The sequence below is a fragment of the Megalopta genalis genome, chromosome 4 (genome assembly GCF_051020955.1).
Source record: "Megalopta genalis isolate 19385.01 chromosome 4, iyMegGena1_principal, whole genome shotgun sequence".
Lineage (NCBI taxonomy): Eukaryota > Metazoa > Arthropoda > Insecta > Hymenoptera > Halictidae > Megalopta > Megalopta genalis.
In genome coordinates this window covers 12,842,055-12,867,441 of record NC_135016.1, presented here as the reverse complement: position 1 = coordinate 12,867,441, position 25,387 = coordinate 12,842,055, and the positions used below count along the sequence as shown (strand labels likewise).

The 25,387-nt window shown below is 34.6% G+C and overlaps 1 long non-coding RNA gene across 1 annotated transcript in view; it reads left to right on the top strand.

Moving 5' to 3' along the window:
* The window catches only part of LOC117223366 (uncharacterized), a 122,686-nt gene that overhangs the window by 66,119 nt on the left and 31,180 nt on the right, over window positions 1–25,387 (top strand). The window contains exon 3 of the long non-coding RNA XR_013033230.1: window positions 22,567–22,651. This is a non-coding gene — a long non-coding RNA (uncharacterized LOC117223366). The remainder of the gene's footprint in view (window positions 1–22,566; window positions 22,652–25,387) is intronic.

The following is a 25,387-nucleotide window of genomic DNA, read 5'->3' as shown; positions in this document are numbered from 1 at the left end:
ACTGGCACTGCTGACCGTTAATTATCACGCTATTAACCCGAGAAAGATAACCTACGTCGCAGAGGCGCCTGCGAAGACTGTTGATTTTTGTTAATTTTTCATAGAGGTCTAGTGATTTAAGTTTAAAATTACTTAAAATATAAAAAAATATAAGATAAATGCATTTTATTTTTACAATAATGCCAAACCTTTAAAATGACTAGATTAACTTAAATAAATATCCATTGTTAGTATAAAATTGACGCCTTAGAAAAGCATGCGCCTCTGAAGCGTATGGTTATCTTTTACGTACGTTGTCATATGGTTATCTTTCTAGGGTTAATACACGGCGATGCCCAAGAGTGAGTACACTTAGAGAAAAATATTGGAGAAAGTATTGGAAATAGAGTTGATGAAATACAGCAGTGCTGTATCTCTTGTCTGAACGTTTATTTTTTTAATATTCTGATACCAAAACATGCTATTATCTCAAAATCTCATTGAAGTTCTCTATTAGGTGACAATGCAACTAAATAATAGAATAATTAGACAATAGAACGTTTGGATAACAGATTATTGTAAAAATGAACGAGTCTCTATTGTAGCTTTGTTTGTGTGAATTTATTGTTTCAAGATTTATTCGATGCCATTGAGATAAGTAGTTGTGTCGAAAATGGTTATTTATGTCGCGCGAAAGAAAATTATTAATTGAAATAGTATTTTTTTTAAGATGTTCATTCCACGCACAATGAAGAAAATATTTATTTCAATTAAGTATTTCAGGATCGTATTAGAAAATATATGTTTTAAATGCTTATTATATTTAGCTTTGTAAAATCAATTAAATATTTCAACCGGTGTTTCATTTAATGCAGAAATAAATTGCTGTTTTAAATGGAGTGTATCGAACAGAGTTAAGAGAAATAGTATCAGTAAATATTTCTATCTTTTAATTGGAATATTTTTATCCAGGTCTGAGTAACGTCGTTTAAAATTGAATTAAACGACTTGAATTTTGTTTAAATTTCAGACTATTATAATTGCTTGGAATAACAAACAAATATAAGAAGGATACGTTTTTCAATATTTTAATTCGAGCTTGTAACGAAAATTTTGATTGTATTTCAGCTTGAATGAATATTGTTATCTTATTTTACTTGAGTCAAATATTTGAAATAAAAAGTGATTTTGTGATAATTTATTTTAATGAGGTACAAGATTAAATTAGCTTCGATGTGTAGTTTATAAAACGATAATAATTGGATTGTGAATTTTTATGCAAAATAAACATTTTTTACATTTATTGCTAAACACAAGAGAAGTCACTTAGAAATCCCATTGTTTCGTTAATAATTTTCGCTAACTGAAAATTTTACAGCGACGGTCGTAAATTATGTTAATTTTTCTTCTAGTTCAGATAACACCTACTCAATGTTTTTGTAAGCGCGCGAAATCCGCAGTCGAATGATAATAAATTATTTGGGACAAAGAGTTATGACAAATGATTTTTTGTTATTTTACTTCGAAACAAAAACTGCGGGAAACGGTCGACGGCGATGTAGGGAAAAAGAATCGAATTCGGACAATGGAGAGATAAAGAAATCGCCAGCTGTTGAAACAAAATTGCTGCGACTTCCGCAGAGTTATGGCACAATTAGACGGACTTCGTAAATTAAAAATACACCTCGCGTGGCGAATCGCGTGAGCGGCCGGCACAATGCTGTGAACTGGTGTTAAATAAATAATTTAGGGTCGTAAGAAAAGACGTGTACCGTGATCTCGGTATACATATACCCGGCTGTCCTAGAAACAAGACCGTGGAATATTCAGTGGCGTGCAGGGCCAACATTTCTGATTTCTGAAGCTCGGTAATTACTAATTTTAGAGTTTCATAATTACCGCGAACTTGGTTCATTCGATCGCCCTTAAATGCTTCAAACGCTGAACGTTCTAGTTATGAGTACGAAACGCAATTCTGCATTTTTATACTTTGTGCCATTGGGCACTATAGCAAGTCGGAAATAATGTAGGACAGTGTTTGATAATTCTGCAATTTCGATTTTGTTACTTTTATTGGAGATTTGTTGGTTGCATAAATGCATAAAGCTTCGCTGGTTTTAAACGCTATGTAGTTCATAAAATTAAGTTCTTAACAATTGTAATTTCTTCATCGAATGATATTATTGCAATTTTATTGTACGTAATAATTAGACTACGGATTTGATGCAATCATATCAAAATTATGTAGGTGGAATACAAAACAGTAAATGTAGGAAATAAATTTAACAAATTAATTTTCAAATTATTGAAAATATTAAGAATGGAAATTAATTCTTATTTAACTCTACTTTATTATTGTCTGCGTAGAGAATTCTCCTGCGATTGAAATGTACTTGAATTATTTCGTTTTATTTTATTCATTATGAAAGGTTAAGAGACCATTGTGTATCTAAAAAAATTAAAATTGTTTCGTTGTTGAAATTAAATCCGGACTATTTACTAAACGAAGTACATGTTTTGTTTTCGATAACAAGTTTTATTTAAACTAGCTTCAACAACACAAATGTGAATTATACAATCTTTATTATAAGTTTGTTTACAAATTTAACTTAAATTATAAGTTAATATATGAATTTAATTATCGATAATGACATATCCAAATATACGTATAAAATGTGTTTAAAATATGTACGTTTTAAATCATTTAAAAACATTTAATTTTTCAAGAAGATCATTTATCGAAGTAGTTTTTAATTGGCAACCTTGTATTACTTTCGCGACGCAGTGAGAAATGATGATTCGAGAATAGAAAGAAACATCATCGCGTTATCGTTGAACATCTTCTCCCCAGAACAATTGCAAAAGGATAATTGATTCCCCCACCAGAAATCGTTCAAGGAGACATTTTAACTATTTCCGGCTTAATACGTCATTCGGTTCCGCCCGGTGTGCCTATTTAAAGTTTTCTAGTGCTACTCTAAAGCGGAACGTTCATTTCAGGGTCCACTTGATCAATTCTAGCGACCGTGCATAGAAATGCTTCTGGGAAGAAGACCCGCTGAATTAGGTCTCTTCGAAAATGCCACGAGCACAAATATATTATCGTGTAGTGGTTCGAGAATATTCGCATTTTACCACGCTATACATTTATGTATACATGACAACACTTGGAATATGAATCTAGTTTATAACATATTAATAAGTAAACGATATGTGAAAGATTATTCTAAGAGTAAATATCTACTTCTAAACATTTATTTTCAAGAATAAACATTTACTTGCAAGAGTAAACATTTACTTCCAAGTAATAACAAAAAAAAAATATTTACTGTAGAAAAATAAAAAAGTATATATATATTACTATTCGATTTCCATATTTACAGTTTTAAAGAACGAACTTGACAAAATGGAGCAAGAATTTGCAATAATAATTATTTTTAATTCAAGTATATCAAAATAAAGACAAGCACAATATTTTTCGTTAAATGATATATTATTTCAAAAGTTCTTGAAGGAAAACAAAATAGTTTATTTGAAACATTTGTTGATATCACGTCCACGGTTTGCAAAATATTTCATTGGATCAATTTAAATTAGTCACTCTGTATCGCCGTTGTGCTAATATAATTAAATTGTAATTTAGTTACATGTTCAACTACATTGTAATTCAGTTACATAATTCAACTACATTATAATTCAATTACGTAATTCAACTATATTGTAATTCAATTACGCAATTCAACTACATTGTAATTCAATTACGTAATTCAACTACATTGTAATTCAATTACGCAATTCAACTACACTGTAATTCAATTACGTAATTCAACTATATTGTAATCCAATTACGTAATAACTAGTTTGTAATTCCATAACATAATTCAACTACATTGTAAACCAATTACATAATTCAACTACATTGTATTTCAATTACATAATTCAAACCTTTCACTTAATACAATCACTAATTATTTTAATCACGAGTGTAATCGAATTACTTTGCACAATCATAGTTCCTCGAGTAATTCGATTCTGCGCAACTCTGCCCTGTACAACATTGTTTGCCCCGAACGATTCAGCTCCGGAACACCCTGTACATGAAATGAATGTAAGCGCTTCCAAGGCTCCACGTTCAATTCAAAAGGAAACAGATTGTCGTTTGTTTGAAGTGTAATTTCTGGTAACGCTGGCTTCGGGGCCCGGTTGGCCAATCGTAGTCGACACGTTCAACAAGTTCTGCTCGCAGAAAAGCTTTTCGATTATCGTATCGGCGGTCGATAGTCGGTCAGTCTCGGAGGTAATCGCAGGTAATGTTATCGACAAGCCGGCGGAGCGTGAAATTTAAGCAACTCGGTTAATTGTTATTACATTGTAGAATTGCCGGCGCGGCATGGGAATCGTTTGCCGATACAGTTGCGTCTTAAAACTCTGCCGTCATGCGTCAGGTATGCGGCGTAGCCTTACACCGCTATGAGCGGACACGAGAGCTCGTTATGTGGGCGCTTCCGGCAAGGGCATGGGGCCTGATGTAATTGCATTTGACTGTCATTAGTTAAAATAACCAGCGTGAGTAACGCGTTAAAAACGTACAATGGCTGCGTGCGCTCGCTAGAGGAGAAAATCGTCCGCCATTGTCGCTCACGCATTCGTCTCCATAAAATACATCGCGGGCATAAACAAGCCGCGTTTCTTGTCAAAGCGCAGCCATTCCGTCTTCATTATTGCACAATGTAACGTAATAACGCTACGTTTCGCGAAATAAGAACATCGCTCTGTGTGCCGCCGGTGTATTATACATTATACATATATCACATATATACATATATACATACATACATACATACATACCGCGATATGCCGTTCGCAGAGAATCGCGACGCGTTTATCCGGCAAATGCCGCGCAATGAAATTTGACAATTTGATTTAAGCGTCCTCGTTGCTGCGCTTGCCAACGACCAACGCGATGTTTAGATTTTCGGAACGAAATAACGAACGTGCCGAATTTAAATGAAACTTGTCTATTAGTCGGAAGGAAACTTTGGTCGCTTTTTTGTTTTGGAAACAATGCGCAATGAAATTTAGCAATTGTCACGCGTTTGTTCTAAAACAGATCGCACAATTAGAGACAATTTCATGTTGTTTGAAATCAAATTTTAATTATCCGTGTTAAGACGGTTTTATGCTGAAAAAATGCTGCACTTTGATAATTAATTTTAAGCATTCTCGTTGCTGCCACTGTCGAGAAGTGCAGCGATATTAATTCCATAAAATTCAAGATTTTAAGTGCTCGAACAATAAAATGCAATTTACATAACATATTTACCAATTTTGAAATCAAATTACCAGACATATCGAATTCAAACTTCGTGACATTACCTGCCAGGGTTTGCACAACAAACTGAAAAATGCAGGAATTGCATTTATACCTCTCTGTATATTTTCTTGTCATATTTTGTTGTAACAGGAAAAATACATATTTATATCGTATTTTATGAAATAATTTCCCAAGCGGAGTATGAAACTGTCAAAACACATTTTCTCTGTCCGCTGTCCAATCCATCTACTATTTCGGATGTGAATTATCGAAAAAGAAGAACGAACACTCGATGAAACCGACGCGCGTATGTGTGTGCGTGTGTGTTTATTTCGATCGCAATATCGTTGCACTGAAAAATGCAAAATTTATTTTTGCCACGTTTCATAGGAGATGCAATTTATAATTATTCCACGATGCGTTCTCGTGTTCCGAAAATTTCCGCTACAAATTTTATGATTTTTCAATTAAATTTAGATTGCGAAGTGTCACCGACTATACGAATAATTAAAAAATATAATACACTCAATAATAGGCAAAAAGAAAATTTGGTTTGACCGTATTACATTGTATAAAAAAATATTGGCAAAAGAAATCTGGAATGTGCATTAATATATTTATATACAAAAGGCATTGAATAAACATTATAAACAAACAATGATAATGGGAGAATCAAAGAACGAACACTAGAGTCCATTTTCATACTAAACAAAAAATAGAATAGACATTTAAAAATAATATCGAAAAACTACAAACGAAGAAAATAAATTATACTCTTCGAATTCTTGCGTTACCAAAAGTAAAATTGTCATATACCATGGATCTTTATGCATTTATATCATGTGTAGATTTTTTAAATGCAAGAAAACATAAATTAACGAGGTCTAATAGCATTTTTAATTTTCTTTTTCAACAAATAATTGTTTCGATGACGAAGCAAATATTTGTTTAACCCACAATTGCACACACACGACAAACTCTACTGTAAATATTTATTTATTGTTAGTATCAGTCAATTGTATTCATTATAAACTCCTAATTTTATTAAGATTCGCAGCACGTAAGTATATTGAAGAAGTAAATGAAAATGAAAAGTTAATTAAACAAAATACTTTAATTTTATGAAGATCATATGGAGGATCTAGGTATAACTATGAAATATTTTGCAATAAAAATGTACAATACATGTTACATTTAAAATTAATATCATATCTATTTCATAAACAATATATTTCCTTCGTTTTTCAAATTCGGAAATCCGTAGTTAAGGGAAATTTTTTATTTTTATGTAACGTCGTATAAAAATACGCCATAAAAAATTTACATAAAGATCTAAACGTAATAGTATAAGTATCGTGTCGCATCGACAAATAAGATTTCTACAGCGTGGCTGGTTTAAAAGAAGAAAACTCGACTCCGCGGTATTTAGAGACTTCTTTCAAGTACAGAGAAACAGTTTAAAAATGCGACCAGATAGGTAGAGCGAAGTAATAATTACGGCTTCATCTTAAGTCTACTTACAATTTCGCTGCGAACGTTATTAAAAGCGGTAATATTTTCAGCCACCTAAGCCTTGTTTGCATAACAAACGGGACATTTCGCGAATAATTCCTTTCCTTGCACTTTCGCGTGCTTATCTTTAATGTTTTCTCCATTGTGCCGCTCTACTTCACTTTTCCCTTTCGCAAACTTCGCGTTAATTAAGCCGCGGGAAAAGTGTTGAGGGTAATTGCGTATTAACTCGAACAGCGTTCGCGATTTTTCTGTGCTCGCGTTGTTGCCGCGTAACTCGCTCGAATCGATTGAAATTTTTCGTTGAAAAACTAACTCTCCCTCCCTCCCTCTCTCTCTCTCTCTCTCTCTCTCCTCACTCACTCACTCATTCACTCTCCCCTTTTACCAAAGTAATTTGCACAAGTTTGCTTATTTGGACAAAGAAAGAAAATTACTTGCCATTGCCTAATGGATTGCTTAAACATGCACTTCGATCAGTTTTCATCACGATTAATTTTATACCTGAAAGTTGTACTATGTTATCTTATCTTATCTTATCTTATCTTATATTATATTATACTATATTATACTATATTATATTATATTATATTATATTATATTATATTATATTATATTATATTATATTATATTATATTATATTATATTATATTATATTATATTATATTATATTATACTATACTATACTATACTATACTATACTATACTATACTATACTATACTATACTATACTGTACTGTACTGTACTGTACTGTACTGTACTATATTATATTATATTATATATTATATTATATTATATTATATTACATTATATTATCTTATATTATATTATATTATATTATATTATATTATACTATCTATGTTATAAAATACGTGAGATCAAAATAGACATTCCACAGCTTTTGGCGACATAATTATGCGAAACATTACACAAAGAGGATAATGGAATAATCATCGAAAATATCGGAATAAGTCTCGAGCTTTTTATTAATCACTGTAACTATATATTCACAATATAATCTTTATTATAATGATTTTATCGCGTATCAAACTTTTTACCATTTTTGGTAAGAATTTATATATTGAAATTAAACGGAATTCTCGAAAAGACACATTGATCTACAATAATATCTTCGATATAAATAATAAATTATTATACTTTGCAATTGCATAATCATGTCAGCGGTATCAATCAAATAGAAAAAACTGTTTAGAAAATAGTAAAGCATCTCCTGACAAGTCCAACAATATTTCTAACTTTCAGTCTAATAAAATAAGCAATTATTCTCGATGTTGTTTAAAAACGCTAAGAAACATTAACAAAATCAAATATTACGCAGCACGGATTGTATATTTCGAATCTGTTCGAGTAAACGAACGAAAGTCATTAGTTCGTCGAGAATCTCGGGGAAAATAATCGAACAGCCAGCTTTTGGCGCGACGAAGCGGCGACGTTGCTTAACTGTTATTAAAATTAATGTTTGCAAAGTTATTCCGCATAATCCGAACAGGAGCGCGCATCCTGTAGGAATGTAAATGCGCAAGCTTCAGGCGACGATTACCTAAAAAGGAGAGGAAATCCTGATTGAAGAATTAAGGTCCACGGAAGTTTCGCCGGCAATTTCCGAGACGCACATAGGTCTGCGGCGCGGCGGCGAGGCGGCGATTAGGTTAAACACTGATACAGTTAATCCGAGATAGAGCTTAACAGGTGTTAAACAGACCCGTTTTCGAATGTTTAATGAAACAGCGGGCTAACTAGTTGAACGTGTTAACTATTCTCATTAGGGGTCCACTTTGGTTGCTTAATCGTTTCGAAGTGGCCGATTTCACCGCGGCGCAAGTTACAACCAAGTTGAACAGAGTTCGAGATATTGACAGAGGATTAGCGTCGTTATTGCGCTTCCTATAATTGGAGATAATTCACTGGCAAATAATTACTCCGTATCCGAAGGCCGCGAAAATGGATTCGAGCAGCTATTCGGGTCGTTGATTCCTTTCCGCCGTTCGATCGCCGAGTATTTGACGTGTTCGATTAATCGAGACAAAGCCGGTCTCGTATAAATAACTGGAATTATAATTAAACCGTGGATTTCATGCGTTTGCGGATCTCGCACTTTTCTATGGGCACGTAATTCAGCGCTGTTTAAAATTTCATCGAATAACACGCTTTTCGTTTCATGTTGAATAATACAGCGACGAGCAAAAGTGTTGTCCGCACACCTTTTGAAACGGTACGGCTCTTTCAAAACTGGTCTGAATCACTTGACTTTTTTTGTTGTTGTAAATATTAGAGGGACTTGTTCGTTGTATAATAACTAAAATACCTTCTTCTTTTAAATTTTGCTATTGCTTGGAATAAAAAAGAATGTAACAAAAGCTCTGGTTTTTTTCACTTTTCGGTCCGAGTCTGTAATGGAAATTTAAAAAATTCATTTGGTACTTCTCGGCGACGTGTATGCATGCTGAAAATTTCATCGAAATCCGTTGATTTCGACATAAGTCGTGAACAATCAGAAATGACGAAAATCGCAATATTTCACGAATTTCAACCGAAAACAGATCATTTTTACGTGTTTCGGTGGCTAAACTTGATTATGCGTCAATCGATTTTTCTTCCCAAATTTTATAACAATACACAATTTTAATTTCGCATAAAAATCCGCAGTCTGCTGTATATTAATATTCTTTAATATCATAGGTATTTGCATACAAGATAGGATGTCTGTTATTAAATACAGAGGAGGAGCCACAAAGTATTAAACATTAAATATCATTCGTCGATTTATTGCTATACACAATTTTTTACTTAAATGCGCTAGCCTTTTGTCGTACTATATTTCCATAACAATCTCCATTCTTCAAACAAAGTTTTTTATTTTAATTAATTTATTTAATCTTGCATCTGCTTAGCAGCAATTAGCTGCCACTTGTGGAATTACAATTGTAGGGTTATGTGTGGATGTAATATGTGTATACGATAGCTTCTAGATTAGATTATCTGTATTAAATACTATGGCTTTAGCATTATCGTCTTAATATGTACATATAGGTTCCTTAAGTTCCTATACATATGTATAATTTCGCTAAGCAATTTGGTTTCATCTAAATGAGGCATAACTTTTCTTGTATGTTTATAATTATCCAAACATTCTCTGATGGTATTGAACATTTTTACTTTTTTTTCGATATTGTTGTGCGATGAACATTTTATCGGAAGGTGTTTAACTGTAAGTTTAATGTTACAGTTGTTACAAAAATGGTTTATCAATTTTTGAGAGTGATAGTTTGTTCAAATAAAGTTGTTTAAACTGGCGAAATTCAATTTTAGTTGATTTGTGTACGGTTATAACAGCATTTTGCAAGTTCGTATAAGAATAAAACCTTGTAATACAACAAATTACTGTTAGAGTTATATGTTAAATGATCTCATGTGCGATTCAAACTCAACAGCACTTTATCAACATAAATTAACAGGATAAAATCTAATATAATATAATCAATACGTGACCAAGCTGAACGTACAGTGGCCCACAAAAGTGTTCGTACACCTTTTAAAACGCAATACATTTTTCAAAACTGAACTAAATGACTTGAATCTTCTTTTAGATGATAGAGGGACTAGTATATATATATATATATATATACTAGACGATGGCTAAAAAGCTTTTTTTAATTTTGCTGTTACTTGGAATGAAAAGAAAAAATTAAAAAAGCTTGTTTTTTAACTTTTTATGCGAGCTTTTCGAGCTACAGACATTGAAGGATTTTAAAAACTGCAGATTTCTTACAGTTTCTGGTCAAAATCGTGATAAAATCGCGATTTTTGCGATCTTTAATTTGTTGCAACTCATAGCAACGTGAATCAATTTCGATAAAATTTTCAACGTCCATATAAGTTACCGAGATCTACGAAAGACATTTTTTAAATTTTCGTTATAAGGCTCAGATAAAAAAGTTAAAAAACAAGAGATTTTTATTTTCCTTTCGTCATTCCAGGTAATAGGAAAATTAAAGAAGAAAGCATTTCAGTCATTGTCTACTATACCAGTTCCTCCGTCATAAACAAAAAATTCAAGTTATTTAGTTCAGTTTTAAAATAGTTATTGCGTTTTAAAAGGTGTACGAACACTTTCGCGGGCCACTGTATACAGTATCGAGTGCATAATAAATGAAGACATCCAAACAAAAGTAATTCCTTCAATGTAACAGTCACGTTAATTGCTAGAACACAATATCCAACAATTACAGAAAGTTGTAATATTAAATAACTAGAAGTCACGTTAATTTTGATGTATACTATCTCTTCGTCGCGCTACGTATTCCAAGTCACAGTACGAATATCTCCGTTTCGTAGTTAAATTTGTTACGAGTTCGCAACGGCCCGCGTCGCGTCGCGTCTCGTCGTATCGTATCGTTCGCGTAATCGAGATTCAGCCGTGTCGCTATCGAAGAACAGAATCTCCGAAGCTACTTGAAACACAAAGTCACCAGTTCCCCGGTGACGATAATCCGGCGAGTCGGCGGACAAGGTCGTTCATAATCGATATCAGGAGTTTTCCGTGATGCCCGGCGGAACACTATACTCGTGGGTGTGTTTTAAGTATCCGTAAATCGAGATCCAGAAGTTCTTGCTCCTCTCTGTAGTCCGCCTCTGCCCGAGATATCGCGATACGAGCCACCATCATTTTTTTTTCTCCTGCTTCCTCCCGGTTTCCTCTTGCTTCCTCTTGCTCGCGGACCCGAGTGGAATTACACGAGGCGCGTCCGCGTGTCCTTGCGGACGACACCCACGTCGCGTCGCGAACACTTGCACTCCGCGCCGATGTCTTGTGCCTTTTTATTATGCCTTCCACCGAACGACGCCCGCTTTAATGCGCAGTTCACTTTTTACCTGTAACATTTACCTACAGCGACGTCCCCGGCAGCTTAGGCGTCCTGATTTCGCGCGGTCTGCCGCTTTGTCCGCGTTATGGTAATTAGGGGGGCTAGGAAGCGGGGCCCAGGCGTTTCTGCACAGCGGTCCGAAACGCGACTCCGAAATGATTTTTGTCGTTATATTCGGGGCTGAGGAAGGATAGATTTTTGAAATAGTATATAAATGAATTAGATAAAAATATTAGGTCTACCGGAAAGTTCTGTCCGATAGTGCCACTTCAAGCTTCAATCCATATGCACATGTTGATTTGAGACATATATGACTATCTCTCTTTATCATTGCATTTACACACATGTACTCTCCTAAATAAACTGAAACAAAGATGTCTCGTGTCATTATTAAGTGAGACGCGATCGTGAAAACATGGCTACCGATGATAATGCCAGACCACATGCTGCTTTGGCGACTCGTTAGAAAATCGCAGAGCTAGGCTGGGAAATTCTGTCGCATCCACCATACTCCCCAGACCTAGCACCCTCCGATTATCACTTGTTTCTCTCTTTGCAAAACTTTTTACAGGAAAAAAAATTCAAAACTGAAGCTGATGTCAACCAAGCACTAGTCGAGTTCTTCGCCTCTAAAAATAAATAATTTTTTAAAAATGGCATTTACAAGTTGCCATCACGCTGGCAAGAAGTCATAAGTAACGATGGGAAGTATATTCTACAATAAATATTATTAAATGTATGAATATTGTGTTATATTTCAATTCAAAAACGGACATAACTTTCCGGTAGAGACCTAATAAATACTATAAATACTATAATACTATAATGAAATAATACTGTAATAATAATAATACTATATATACTATACTATACTATACTATACTATACTATACTATACTATACTATATACATTATATATAGTATATATACTATATACTATACTATATAATACTATAAATACTAGATACTATAATATATAAAAATACTATAAATATATAATACTATAATACTATAAATACTAGATACTATAATATATAAAAATACTATAATACTATAATACTATAAATACCATAAATGGACCTAATATTTGGATCTTCTTGTGTAATATATAGCGACTCCCATTAATATTCAGACACTTTTTAAAATTGGAATAAACGACTTACTTACTTACGATTTACTTAGTCTATAAAACTTTACTTGTATAGTCCAATGGGATTTTAATTTAATGCAAAGAATTGCACTTATAAAGTTTAATAAATTTTCAATTAGTTTATAGAATTGCACTTATAGAGCTTATACAGTGTAAAATTAGTTTATACAGTTGTACTTACACAGTTTTAAATAAGAATTATTTATAGCCGATCTAAATAAATAATTATTAATATGATTGTTGTATGTACATACATACGAAAGATAATGAGAAGCTTCAAAAACAAAAAGAAAATCTTGAAAAAAAATAAAGCTTTTAAGAAATAAAAATGTAGAAGGAGAAGGCTTATTTATTATTATTAAGGCTTACAACGTTTTTAATTTTAAACAGTTTCACACTAAAGATAATAAATATTTCTGAATTAAATATTTATTAAAACAATGTATTTATTTATTTAGACATTAAATCATATAATTAGAAATGATAGGGTCGTTAAAAATAAAAAAAAATCGTCAAGTAAAAAAGATTGTTTATTACCATACTCAAGATTTATTTAAAGCAAGTAACACCCAGTTACGTAGTAATGGGTACACAGTAATTGGTACAGAGCTCTTTCTCCACCACAGTAATACGTACTTACAAAAGGTTATTTGTAATATTTTATAATATTTTTAATATATTTGTAATATATTTTCTTATGCGACATAAGCTTTCGATCCAGCAATTTTGTTTGTTATCCAGAACAGATCATTCTTCAATAAAATGCTCAGACATATACATATTTCATGGTAAATTAGGAAAAATGTCCAACTAAAGTACGATCGAAGCATGATACCGCAGTAATCGGTACATTAACCCTATTACACGATTGCCCTAATTACGCTGAAGAATTTCGCGCAATCCGCCGTATCGGGGGCTGCGATCAAACTGCGCCGCAAAGGGCGACGTCCCAATCAGACAAGCACAAACAATTCTTAATTGCGAAACAGTCCGTAATGGCGAGGGACCGCCCCTCCCCCGTCCTCCTCCCAAAAGAATAAAGGAATCGTTAACCAGAAGTCCCCTGTTCTACCTACTGCCCGACTGCCCGACTGCTGATTCCCATTCGACGATAAATAAAAAAGAAAAGACAAAAAAAGGTGTCCCGGGTTTAGAACGGTTCCGCGAGGGCACGTGGAGTCGCCAACGGCGGAATCAGACTCCTCACCTGTTCGGGACAGGTGCGGGCCGAACGAAACGATGCTCGGCTGCGAGAGTCCAGCGCCGAGACCGGAAGAAACCGATGTGGGTTTTATTAAGGAAAAAAACGATTAAGGACGAAATCCGACCAGCTGTATCCGTCGGACATTTTTTTAACCGGGAACCATAACTGTTGCAACCGAAATGAGGAGTCACTGGGCAACGACTACTTCTTCCACGGAAATGTTCTCGTAATTACAGTAAATTCTCGTTAATTGACGCTTAGATTGCAGAGAAAAATGGACGATTTGGGAAGAAGAGATACGATTATTGGAGCCTTGCGGTTCGTTTTTATAGTTACCAATTGTCGACAACATTACTCTTACAAAAAACTCTTACATTACTCTTCTCAAATTGTCCATTTTTGTGCACAATCTGAGCGTCGATTAGGGAGTACTGTAATTACGTTGTTTCATAAGTGCCTGAAGAAATTCCTCGTAGCGATCGTAGAACAATATGTTTATATTGTATAGTTAATATATATAGTTAATATTTGTTAACATAAACGTTCTCATCTTCTAAATTGTTTTCTGTTGCATTTGTTTATTTTATATGAATGCATCTAGGTACTTGTTTTACTATTGATACTCTACCGCTCATTGTACAAATCATTTTACTTCATTCGATTTAACACGTTAAGGGCGCGGGTCGCCGCACACTATGACGAGCCACACATACAAGAAAACCATATACGTATATTAGTTTTAGGGGTTTCTATCGACCAAAACTGACGCTTTAATATCGAAGTATGCAGTTCACAAGTGGAAAATTTAGATTCCGGAAAGACTAAACGACTGGGCTTCGGTTGTAGAAATATCCGTTTTGCAGTTATTGCGGAGATATTTGCAATATTCGGCCAGAGTGGTGTCAATCTCACGAGCATGACGTCACAAGATGGCCGCCGCTAACAGTTTTTCGTAAATATCGAGAGATATAGAGCTCGAATCGAAAATTCACAACCGAAGCCCAGTAGATAAGACACGTACAAAGACGGTTATGTCAAGATTATGTCAAGGTTATGTTATATACCTGACGGTTGAGCTCACTGTGGTGCAGCTTGTTGGTTGGAAGAGAACTGTGACGCTAGTAGTGAAAAATGTCGGAAGCTCGGGGTTGGTGCTTCGGTCTATCAACTACTCCTGTGTCTTAATTAACTAAGAAATCAACTGAAAATACACTCCATTGCCTTTGTACGTGCCTTATCTACTGGACTTCGGTTGTGAATTTTCGATTCGAGCTCTATATCTCTCGATATTTACGAAAAACTGTTAGCGGCGGCCATCTTGTGACGTCATGCTCGTGAGATTGACACCACTCTGGCCGAATATTGCAAATATCTCCGCAATAACTGCAAAACGGATATTTCTACAACCGAAGCCCAGTCGTTTAGTCTTTCCGGAATCTAAATTTTCCACTTGTGAACTGCATACTTCGATATTAAAGCGTCAGTTTTGGTCGATAGAAACCCCTAAAACTAATATACGTATATGGTTTTCTTGTATGTGTGGCTCGTCATAGTGTGCGGCGACCCGCTCCCTTAAGTACTAAATATCAACTCGAAAAGTTCACAGAATATCAAAGTCATTTAATTAACGAAACCGAAACTAGAAAGTGAAAATTTTCCATAGGAAATATTAGTTCAGCTATTTTCTATTGTACAAATCCTAGTAACGTTCAATTTGTTCAATATATTACAATAAAATATATTACGATAAAAACGAATTTCAAATACCTAGTTAAAAATTAGTGTCACACCCATACGTGACTCACGGTGCACTCAACGTATTAATAACTTTGTTTTACATCGAATTTGTAGAATTAGCAGTCTTATTAATTAACAGACATTGCATGTAATGTATATATACGTTCAAATCGCATTTTCTAAAACTCAATTGATCAATCTAAACTGTCTGATAAATTTTCGAAAGAATTTTATTTTATTTATACCAAGAAGCAAGGTAGGATTGAATAAAGTTAAGAAACGATAAATAAAAGTCTATATTGTTTAAATATCTCCAGGCTACTTAGACATTGATTAAAAGCTATAAATATAAATATAAAGCTATATATATATATATATATTATTATATATTATATATTATATTAAATATATATTTATAATATACGATTAAGTAGTATTTGTATAGAATTCATTTATCGATATTTTTATGTAAAAGATAACTGAAAGTTTAATACTCTTTTAAACGATGTTTAAATGTCACAAAAACATCGATACTGCGACTATTGAAATTTTAATTTCCAGAAATTGAAAATACAGCGAAAATCGTTGGCGCAACGCGACAGCAGAAGCTCCAGCTTCTAAAAGACGAGATCAATCTGTCGCCAGAAAAAGTTGGCAGAATACGGTTCTCGTTTTATCGGTTGATCGGACTACATTCGCGAGACGTTTAAACGAGGGAATAAAATTTTGCTTTGTAGAATCGAGACTGATTAATGTTTTCGAAAGCGTTTAAGATGAACGGATAAGATTGGGAGTTCGCTGCCTCAGCGTCTGGCGATGATGACTATGTAAGGGCGATCATAGTTTTACACGGTACGTAAAGCTAAGGGAGCAGGCGGGTTACAATGACACTTTTAACGAGGCGATTCTGTATTATACCGAGCTAGGTGAACGGTGCCAGTTTGTCTGCTAAACTTTTCCATCGACGAATCTTTCGGGGTGGCGGAGCCGGTTACTGCGGGGTGACCAATTGCTGTGCCTTCGGTATGTTTCCGAGCATAGTTAACTTTATATTTATCGAACAAGGCATGTTCAATACTTTTCATTACAGAATAAACGAAATAAAAGAATAACAAAGAAGACATATTTAATTTTTTTATTAAAACATAAACGAAATAAAAGAATAACAAAGAAGACATATTAAATTTTTTTATTAAAACATAAACGAAATAAAAGAATAACAAAGAAGACATATTAAATTTTTTTATTAAAACATTAACTAAATAAAAGAATAACAAAGAAGACATATTAAATTTTTTTATTAAAACATAAACGAAATAAAAGTATAACAGAAGAGACACATTAAACTCTTTTATAAAAAATAAGCGAAATAAAAGGATAATAGAAAACATATCAAATTTTTTTATTGAAAAATTATTACAAAATAAAAGAATAAAAAACTTAATCGTATCTTATTCGATAAATATAAAATAAATTCTGTCCGAAAATAAACCAAAGGCACAGCAATTGGAATAATAAAACACAAAATTTCTATCGATTCTGAATAGATTGCGGATCTTTATGCAAAATAAAGGTATTTGCATCAATTGCAATCACTTTAACAAACCGAAAATATCACATCGATGTTCTTAAATTTTTTTAGTCCATTCAATCTTTCAATTATACCTATTATACCACTATATATAGTATTTATATTACATTCGTTCAGTTACATTCTTTCGATTTAAATTTAATAAATGCACAAAAAGAGGAGCTTATTTGCTTCTTTCGAAATAAATTTACAGAAAAGATTCATTCGCGTCGACAAACTATAAAACGGAAACAAACAATCAATTGCTTCAATTATTCACTAATCATTTCTAGAATGTTGCAACAACCGTGCAGAATTTATATTTCCTTGCGCTAATCAATGAATGCGGTAAATCAAAAATCATTTCACAGAAAACTATCTGCAAATTAAACAGATTAAAACCAAACTGAGTTATATTAATGACTTCGAAACGGAAGAAAATGCTTCGAAAATAAGAGTCGAGAAAAGCTTCGATCAAGACCGATTTTCGTTAACCGTTTCCTCGTGCCTCGGATTGCAACTTCGATAAAATCGTACGATCCGAATCGGTAAGAATAGATCGATGTAAAAAAAAAAGGAAAAGAAGATCAACGATCACAAATTAATTGGGCTCGCGCGACGCGCACTGATCGTCGTCTCTACCGGCGGAAATCTTCGAGATTATCGACTACCATGGCCGTTTACATCGTCCGCGTAATTTCACGGGAGAAGGCCGTGTTACAACACGGTGTAGTCATCGATGTTACGCGTATACGGCGGCGCGAGCGGCGTAAAAACGTAATTTAAATGTTCATTGGACGTTAAACGGCACGGTGGAACGGTCATAAAGAGAGAAAAAAAAACAACAGAGGAGAAAAAAGAAGAGAAGACGGGAGGCTGGATCGCGAGTCAGTTTTCATTTAGCTTTACCTCGAAAGACGAGTTAACGATCTCCGGTTTACGTACCCTCCGCGGTGATTGCCGGCGTTTATTATAGTGCAACCGGTTGTAATGGTCACTGGGACGATCGATCGCCGTGCACACTGTACAAAATTATTACGTCATTATCCGTCGTTAAATCGCGATTAACTGCGCCGCGCGGGCTAACTCAATGAAACGTTTTCTCGATACGGTAACCCTAATAAATATCAATTCGCCTCGATAGGACACACTTTTTGCAGTTCCGCTTAACGCGTCGCGGCTCGTATATCAGGCCCGTAAGAGCGTGTTTAGTGTTTCGGGCATTTACGGTAATTTCTCCCTGATTCGCGCTCAGATTGCGCACAAAAGTGGACGATTTGGGAAGAGGAGATACGATTATTCGAATCTTGCGGCACGGTTCTGTAGCTGTTGACAATCGATGACTATAAAAACGAGCCGCAGGACTCGAATAATCGTATCTCCTCTTCCCAAATTGTCCATTTTTGTGCAACATCTGAGCGCGAATTAGGGAGAGACTACTGTGTTTCGCAGCACCTTGCAGCCACGCCGATCAGGACCAAGCAATATTTCTGAATGAACAGTCGTGTCATAAATTCGTGCTCGAATGAGCGCGACCACTCGCTGTTAATACGCGTCTAATACAAGGTGTCACAAAAATGTCTCGTAATACGGAAATGGAGGGTTCCTGAGGAAATTTAAAGTAACTTTTTCCTTAGCGAAAATGCAATCCGCGGCTTAGTTTAGGAGTTATTAACGAAAAACACTGACCAATGAGAAGAGAGCTCGGCTGGCGCTAGGCGGCCGAGCCAATCAGCGGAACTGGGCTTCGACCGCTCGTTGGCTGGGCTGCCTCGCACCAGCTGAGCTCGGCTCTTATTGGTCACTGTTTTTCGTTAATAATTTTTAAACAAAGCCGCGGATTGCATTTTCGCTAAGGAAAAAGTTACTGCAAATAACCTCAGGAACCCATCATTTCCAGATTGCAAGATATTTTTGGGACACCCTGCATATGTACGGGGTGGCCCATCCAAATATTAAATATATAATAATAAAAATATATGAAATAATATATAAAATAATAAAAATATATAATATCCAATATATATAAAATAATAAAAATATATAATATCCAATATATATAAAATAATAAAAATATATAATATCCAATATATATAAAATAATAAAAATATATAATATCCAAATATTATTTCGATGTGCTCAGCAAATTCTCCCCAATTTTCCTTCAACTTGTAAACAAAAGTAAATAATTTGGGAAAGGGAGATAAGTATACAAGTATATACATATGTTAGGAGAGTAGGTGAGAGAAGAAGATAAGTATAAAAACGCAACTAAATATGTTTAAAAATGTAGACAAGAAATATAAAATATGTACAACAATATATCTACCAAAAAGATTATTACCTGTCCAAAAACCAATCTGCATATATACACTTTCAAACATATTTATTTGCGCTATTATGCTTATGTCTCATTTCAATATAAAGATATGATGAATTGTGAGTAAGAAGTTACTATCTTAGTGATTGTTATACTAATTAAACTGCAGATCCTTATTGATCTTTACAAATTATCTTGGTCAATCAGAAAAAGAAAGCAGGAGTTAAATAAAACTGTACTTCTTCCCGTAATTCTTTTAATAAATTAAATGTAACATGATTCATTCACATGTCACATAATGACATTCTCGTAGAGTCTCTTCAGTATTTCGTTCTGCTTCTTCCCATTTTCGTCACACACTCATGGAATCCTCTATTTAATAACTGCAAACGAGTACAGAAATAAATACTCACTCACTTTCTAATTGTTTCTTATCGATCAACCATTATCGCAGAAAGAATTTCACATATTATGATTTTTCTGAAAGTAATCGAAAGAGTTAGTGTTTTTGGGCATAGTGTTTCGCAAACCTAAAATCCCCCATCTAAACTAACAAGTGCAGAGATAAATACGATAAATCATACTCGCTTTCTAATTTGTTCTTATCGATCAACAATTATTGCCGAAAGAATTCCATATATTATGATTTTCTCTTTCTGAAAATAAGCGAGAGAGTTGGTGTTTTTGTGCACAGTGTTTGGCGAACATTAAATCCCGCATCTAAACTAGAGATAAATGCGCTTTCCAATTTAGTCTTATTTATTAACCCTTTGCACTCGAAGCTATTTTAACTGTAAATATAAAATCAGTTTTCTAACTTATAGTATTCTTATTTTATATGACAAAATGCATTTTACGTATATGAAATTGACTCTCCAGACCCACGCAACAGTTACACTCTTAACAATTTTTTAAATATAAACTTTGTTAATATCAAAATTATCCTTAAACGTGATGTAACAAAATTTAACGGTGCCTCAGACTCACCACTCGAGTGCAAAGGGTTAATAATCGCAGAAAGAATCCCATAAACCACGATTTCACGTTTCTAAAAATAATCGACGGAACTATCGAACGTGCATCGAAAGCCGCCGTCTCTCGTAAAAATAAAATAATTGCGTAAAACAGCTTGACACACTTGCAGCTAAATGATAATTTATATTTTCCTCGGGATGCCCGCGTGCGTTCGGCGGCTTGTAGGCTTGTAAAGGGGTGTACGTGTATAAAGCATCGCGATTGCGATGCAGCCGCGGTATTTCCAGCCGGAAATCACGTAATGCTTTAAGACTTTACAGAAGGAAATACCTAGTGTACGTATACGGAAAAGTATTACATAGAACCCGACAAGTCACGTAAAATCCAGCTTGTATCGAATCTCATCCATGATTGCGCAATACATCTTAACGTCCGGCGCACTAAAAATCAAACGGGGTTTTCTCCGCAACTGCCCGATCAATATTATATGTTGAATCTACGATGGGATAACGGGACGCGATATACAGTCAATGCCCCCCAATTTTTCTTCGGCTTGTAAATAAAAATGGACAGTTTGAGAAGAGGAGACGCGATTATTCGAACCTTGCACCTCGTTTTTATTATTGCTGACAACCGGCAACTATAAAAATGAGTCGCGAGGCTCGCATAATCGTACCGCCTTTTTCCAAATTGTCAATTTTTGTCTCCAAGCTGAGAGCCAATTAGGGAGAATTTACTGTATCTACAAGCGTGTCGACATAATACGTTCGCTAAATTAATTTGATTCGCATTGTTATTTAACGGGCACGTTAAGTCGATGAGAATTCTTTGCTGCGCTTTTTCAATATTTTTAATCCTTTGCTTACGATGCACGTGATAAAATATGAAAATCGAAATAAAACGACGACGATCATTTTCTGTAATTTATTCATTTCCAAAATGTTCCATGATCAACGTTTTATTACCCGTGACGAGAAACGTTGAAACATTGCTATTTTTTGCAATATTTTTAGAAGATTAAATTGTATGGCGAGAATCGAAATTTTTTTATTACAAGAAATGTCTGTAAAAAGTGTGAATACAAAGCCAGTAAATGTTGCTGAAAGCATCGTTATTAGAATCTTCGACCAATTATTCTAAAACGTGAATCTCTTTCACGAAAGATTAATATTAAATATCAGTGTAATATTATTCAAAAATGTTCTTTCTTAATACTTACATGTTTATCAGTCGTGCAACATAAGTATTAAGCAGGAACTAACAATGAGTTTCAACGTAAAATTATCAATTTATCCGAACGATATAAATAAATAATATATTATATTAATAATATAATATAATAATATAATATAATAATGTAATATAATAATATAATATAATAATATAATATAATAATATATTATATTATATAAATAAATAATATAATAAATCTTTCATTTACTGTATTGCTGAAACAGTAAAGCAAAAGCAATACATATAAATCTTAAAAATATTAAGAATGGCTATGCATGTGTTATTTTTATGAATAACGTAAAACAGTCACTTTTACCGCTCCATAAATCTAGTGTTAGAAAGGACACTCTTTAAAGCTCTCAAAATGGCCAAGAAATTTGAAAGTGCCATTACTTCCATTAATCCAAACATTCAACGAAAGAAAATATAGAGAATTAATCAACCGAAAAGATTTACATTAACAATGAAATTTAAGTCGAATCTCCAAATATTTCAAGCGATCAAAACGATGAGTCTCGATGCTATTGAGTCGCCTATTAAAACTAAAAGAAAACAATTTACCCTGCTTTTCTGAAATGTCAATTTTCAAATTGATAATTTCTTAATCTATGCGAGATAAATATGTATTTATAAAAACCTATATACCAGCTCCTGTCTCTAATATTTTTTTCTTCTCTACTTGCAGGCTCCATTCACGCGATTTCCCATTCGCGTAAAGCAAGTCCAGGTGGAACGGAAACTCGCGCAAATCGAGGGACGGCGCCGTTAATGTGAGTACCTAAAAACTCGTGTAATCCTCCATTAACTCGTCAAGTTTGCATCGTTCCGTCGTAAATTTACTTGCACTCGCTACTTTCGAAATGTACAATGTTTACTGGAACAATAACTGGCAGTAATTGGCAGCCCGGTTAAGGGTTGGAAGCAACCAGCTGACTCGTGTGCGGTGCGTCCAACGTATCGGTAAGTTTTAACGAGTCAGCCAGCTGGATTTCCAGTGCCGTTGCTCGGCGAGGGGCGGCGCGGGGTGCCGCAGGGTGCCGCGAGAAAAAAAAATGTGCCACCGGTAATTGTTTCGCTCTTTTCCCCGTTCGGGGACTAATGGCAGCGGGAAGGAGCGCGTGGCGCGTGATGTTTTACACGACACTGTTCGTTATGACACGTTCTTCCTCTCCATTCGACGCGTTTACGCGTGCCCGGGGCGAGGAATCGACAGTTTGACGGATCGATGACCCGAGCGCAACGACGATCGACCCGATCGCTCGCCGGGCATAGATTCCCGTGACAGGATTGCACGGAGGCGCAAAGGGTCCCATTATTTATGAGGGCGTAAATCAGGATCGAGCACCGATCGGCCGAATCGATCACCCGTCAACCGCCAACACCGCGTTCCCTTTGTCGAGGAAACACTGACGAGCCGCCTACGTATGACGCGTCCGCCTATCGCCATCATCATCATCATCATCATCATCATCATCATCGTCGTCGTCCACATCCTCGTACTCATCCTGATCGTCGTCATCGTCCTGCCGCCGAGAAACGCGGTAGTCGATGTTCTTCGGCCTCCTAATACTCGTCAGATTTGATCAAGTATGGGATCCAGAATCGCGAACGGATCCTGCAGCGGGGTGCATTGCGAACAGCTGATGCGAGTGGTATATAGGATGGAATGAACTCTATTAGAGATAGATTAATTAACCATTTAGTCGTGAATTTTAACGGTTTGTGCTCCGAAGCTGAGTTGGGAATTATTCGAATGTCTCGAATGAATATTTATCTAAGATAATTATATCCCAATGAATTCTTTCCAGACGAATATTTTATTCGAATAACGATTATTCATTTTATGTCACAATGTATTCCATCTATTTATTCGCATAATTCTTTTTTCGAATAAATTGTTCGAATAGCGATTGTAAAATTATTCGAATAATAATGCGAATAATTGTTGATTATTTTTGTTTTCATGGGATTTTTCAAGAATATATTTGACAACGTTCAACGTTCAAGAATATATTTGACAACGTAATGAAATGTTAAATAAATTAAGAAATCGCATAAATATCCGCTGTCAGTTATAACATTGGTCGATTCAATCGTGTCACTATATGTAACTTTCCTGCATACTCAAAATAGTTGAGAAATATTGCAATTGTTTTTTACATGTACAGGGTGTCCCAAAATTATTGTACGAACGAGAAATGAGGGGTTCCCCTGAGATCATTTGAAGTAACTTTTTCCTTAGCGAAAATGCAATCCGCAGTTTTGTTTACGAGTTATTAATGAAAAACAATGGCCAATAAGAGGCGAGATCAGCTGGCGCGAGACTGCCGAGCCAATGAGCGGAACTAGGCTTCGTGTGCGCATTGGTTGGACCGCCACGCGCTGGTCGAGCTTATCTTTCATTGGTCACTGTTTTTCAATAATAACTCGTAAACAAAACCGCGGATTGCATTTTCGCTTAGGAAAAAGTTTCTTCAAATGATCTCAAGAATCCCTTATTTCTCGAAAGTACCGTAATTTTGGGACACCCCGTGCAGTCAATAACAATAATATTTGGACACCTTTTATAAGGCAATAAGTTTATTTAAATTAGTCCAAACAGCTTAATCCTCTTTCAGATATTAGACTAACTAGTTTAAGAGACAATGAACTCAACAATTTTTGCAAAAATTGAAAATTGATTATTTTTTAGCTATGCGAATCAATTACAATTTTTGCAGAAATTGTTACGCTAACAAGATGAATGTACAATTTTTCCGACACATTAATTTATAGTAATAATCCGAAGTATTCAATGGAAGTAACGAACTGTGCAATCAGTATTAACATATTTATTAATAGAAATCTCGTTGAAGCTTTGGTTTACGATGTTAAAGAAACAAATAGCGCTTCATAAAGCCGGACAGCTGGAAAATAGGTTGCATCTGTTGCAAGTATAATTATCTGAACATTCAGAGATATCTGCATAAGCTTCCACAGCTTATTCTTGGCAACTCGAGCATCAAATCCAATCTTTATCATTGCTCTTTAAGCAAACAACAGATGCAGTTTCTTCAACGACAACATCCGGCGGAGTGGCTTGGTTTTGAATGACTTTCGAGCTCAGGATTTCTCTTAATACCTTTCCTGTCTCCTATGTTTCGTAACTCATTAATTTCGAGAAAAATCCCTAGATCGTGAATTCACGAAATAGGAACACGTAAAACACGTGTAACATTACGAAAATAATTTTCCGATTAAAAAAGAAAACACTCATAAAACCACACAAATCAATTTTAAGTAGAAAACGCTATCTATAAATTCACATTTATTGTATCCTATTGAATTGTGAATAATATAAAACGTCAAATTTTGCAATAAATGTCAAAAATTCCATTAGCTAATCTGTTATTAATATCCAACGCTAATTTTATGTTTCGATAATAATGAATGCGAATCCAAAAATCGTTTCCCTCAGTTTTCACGTAAATCAATTGCAAAAATAAGTTATTAAGTTTGCAAATTTC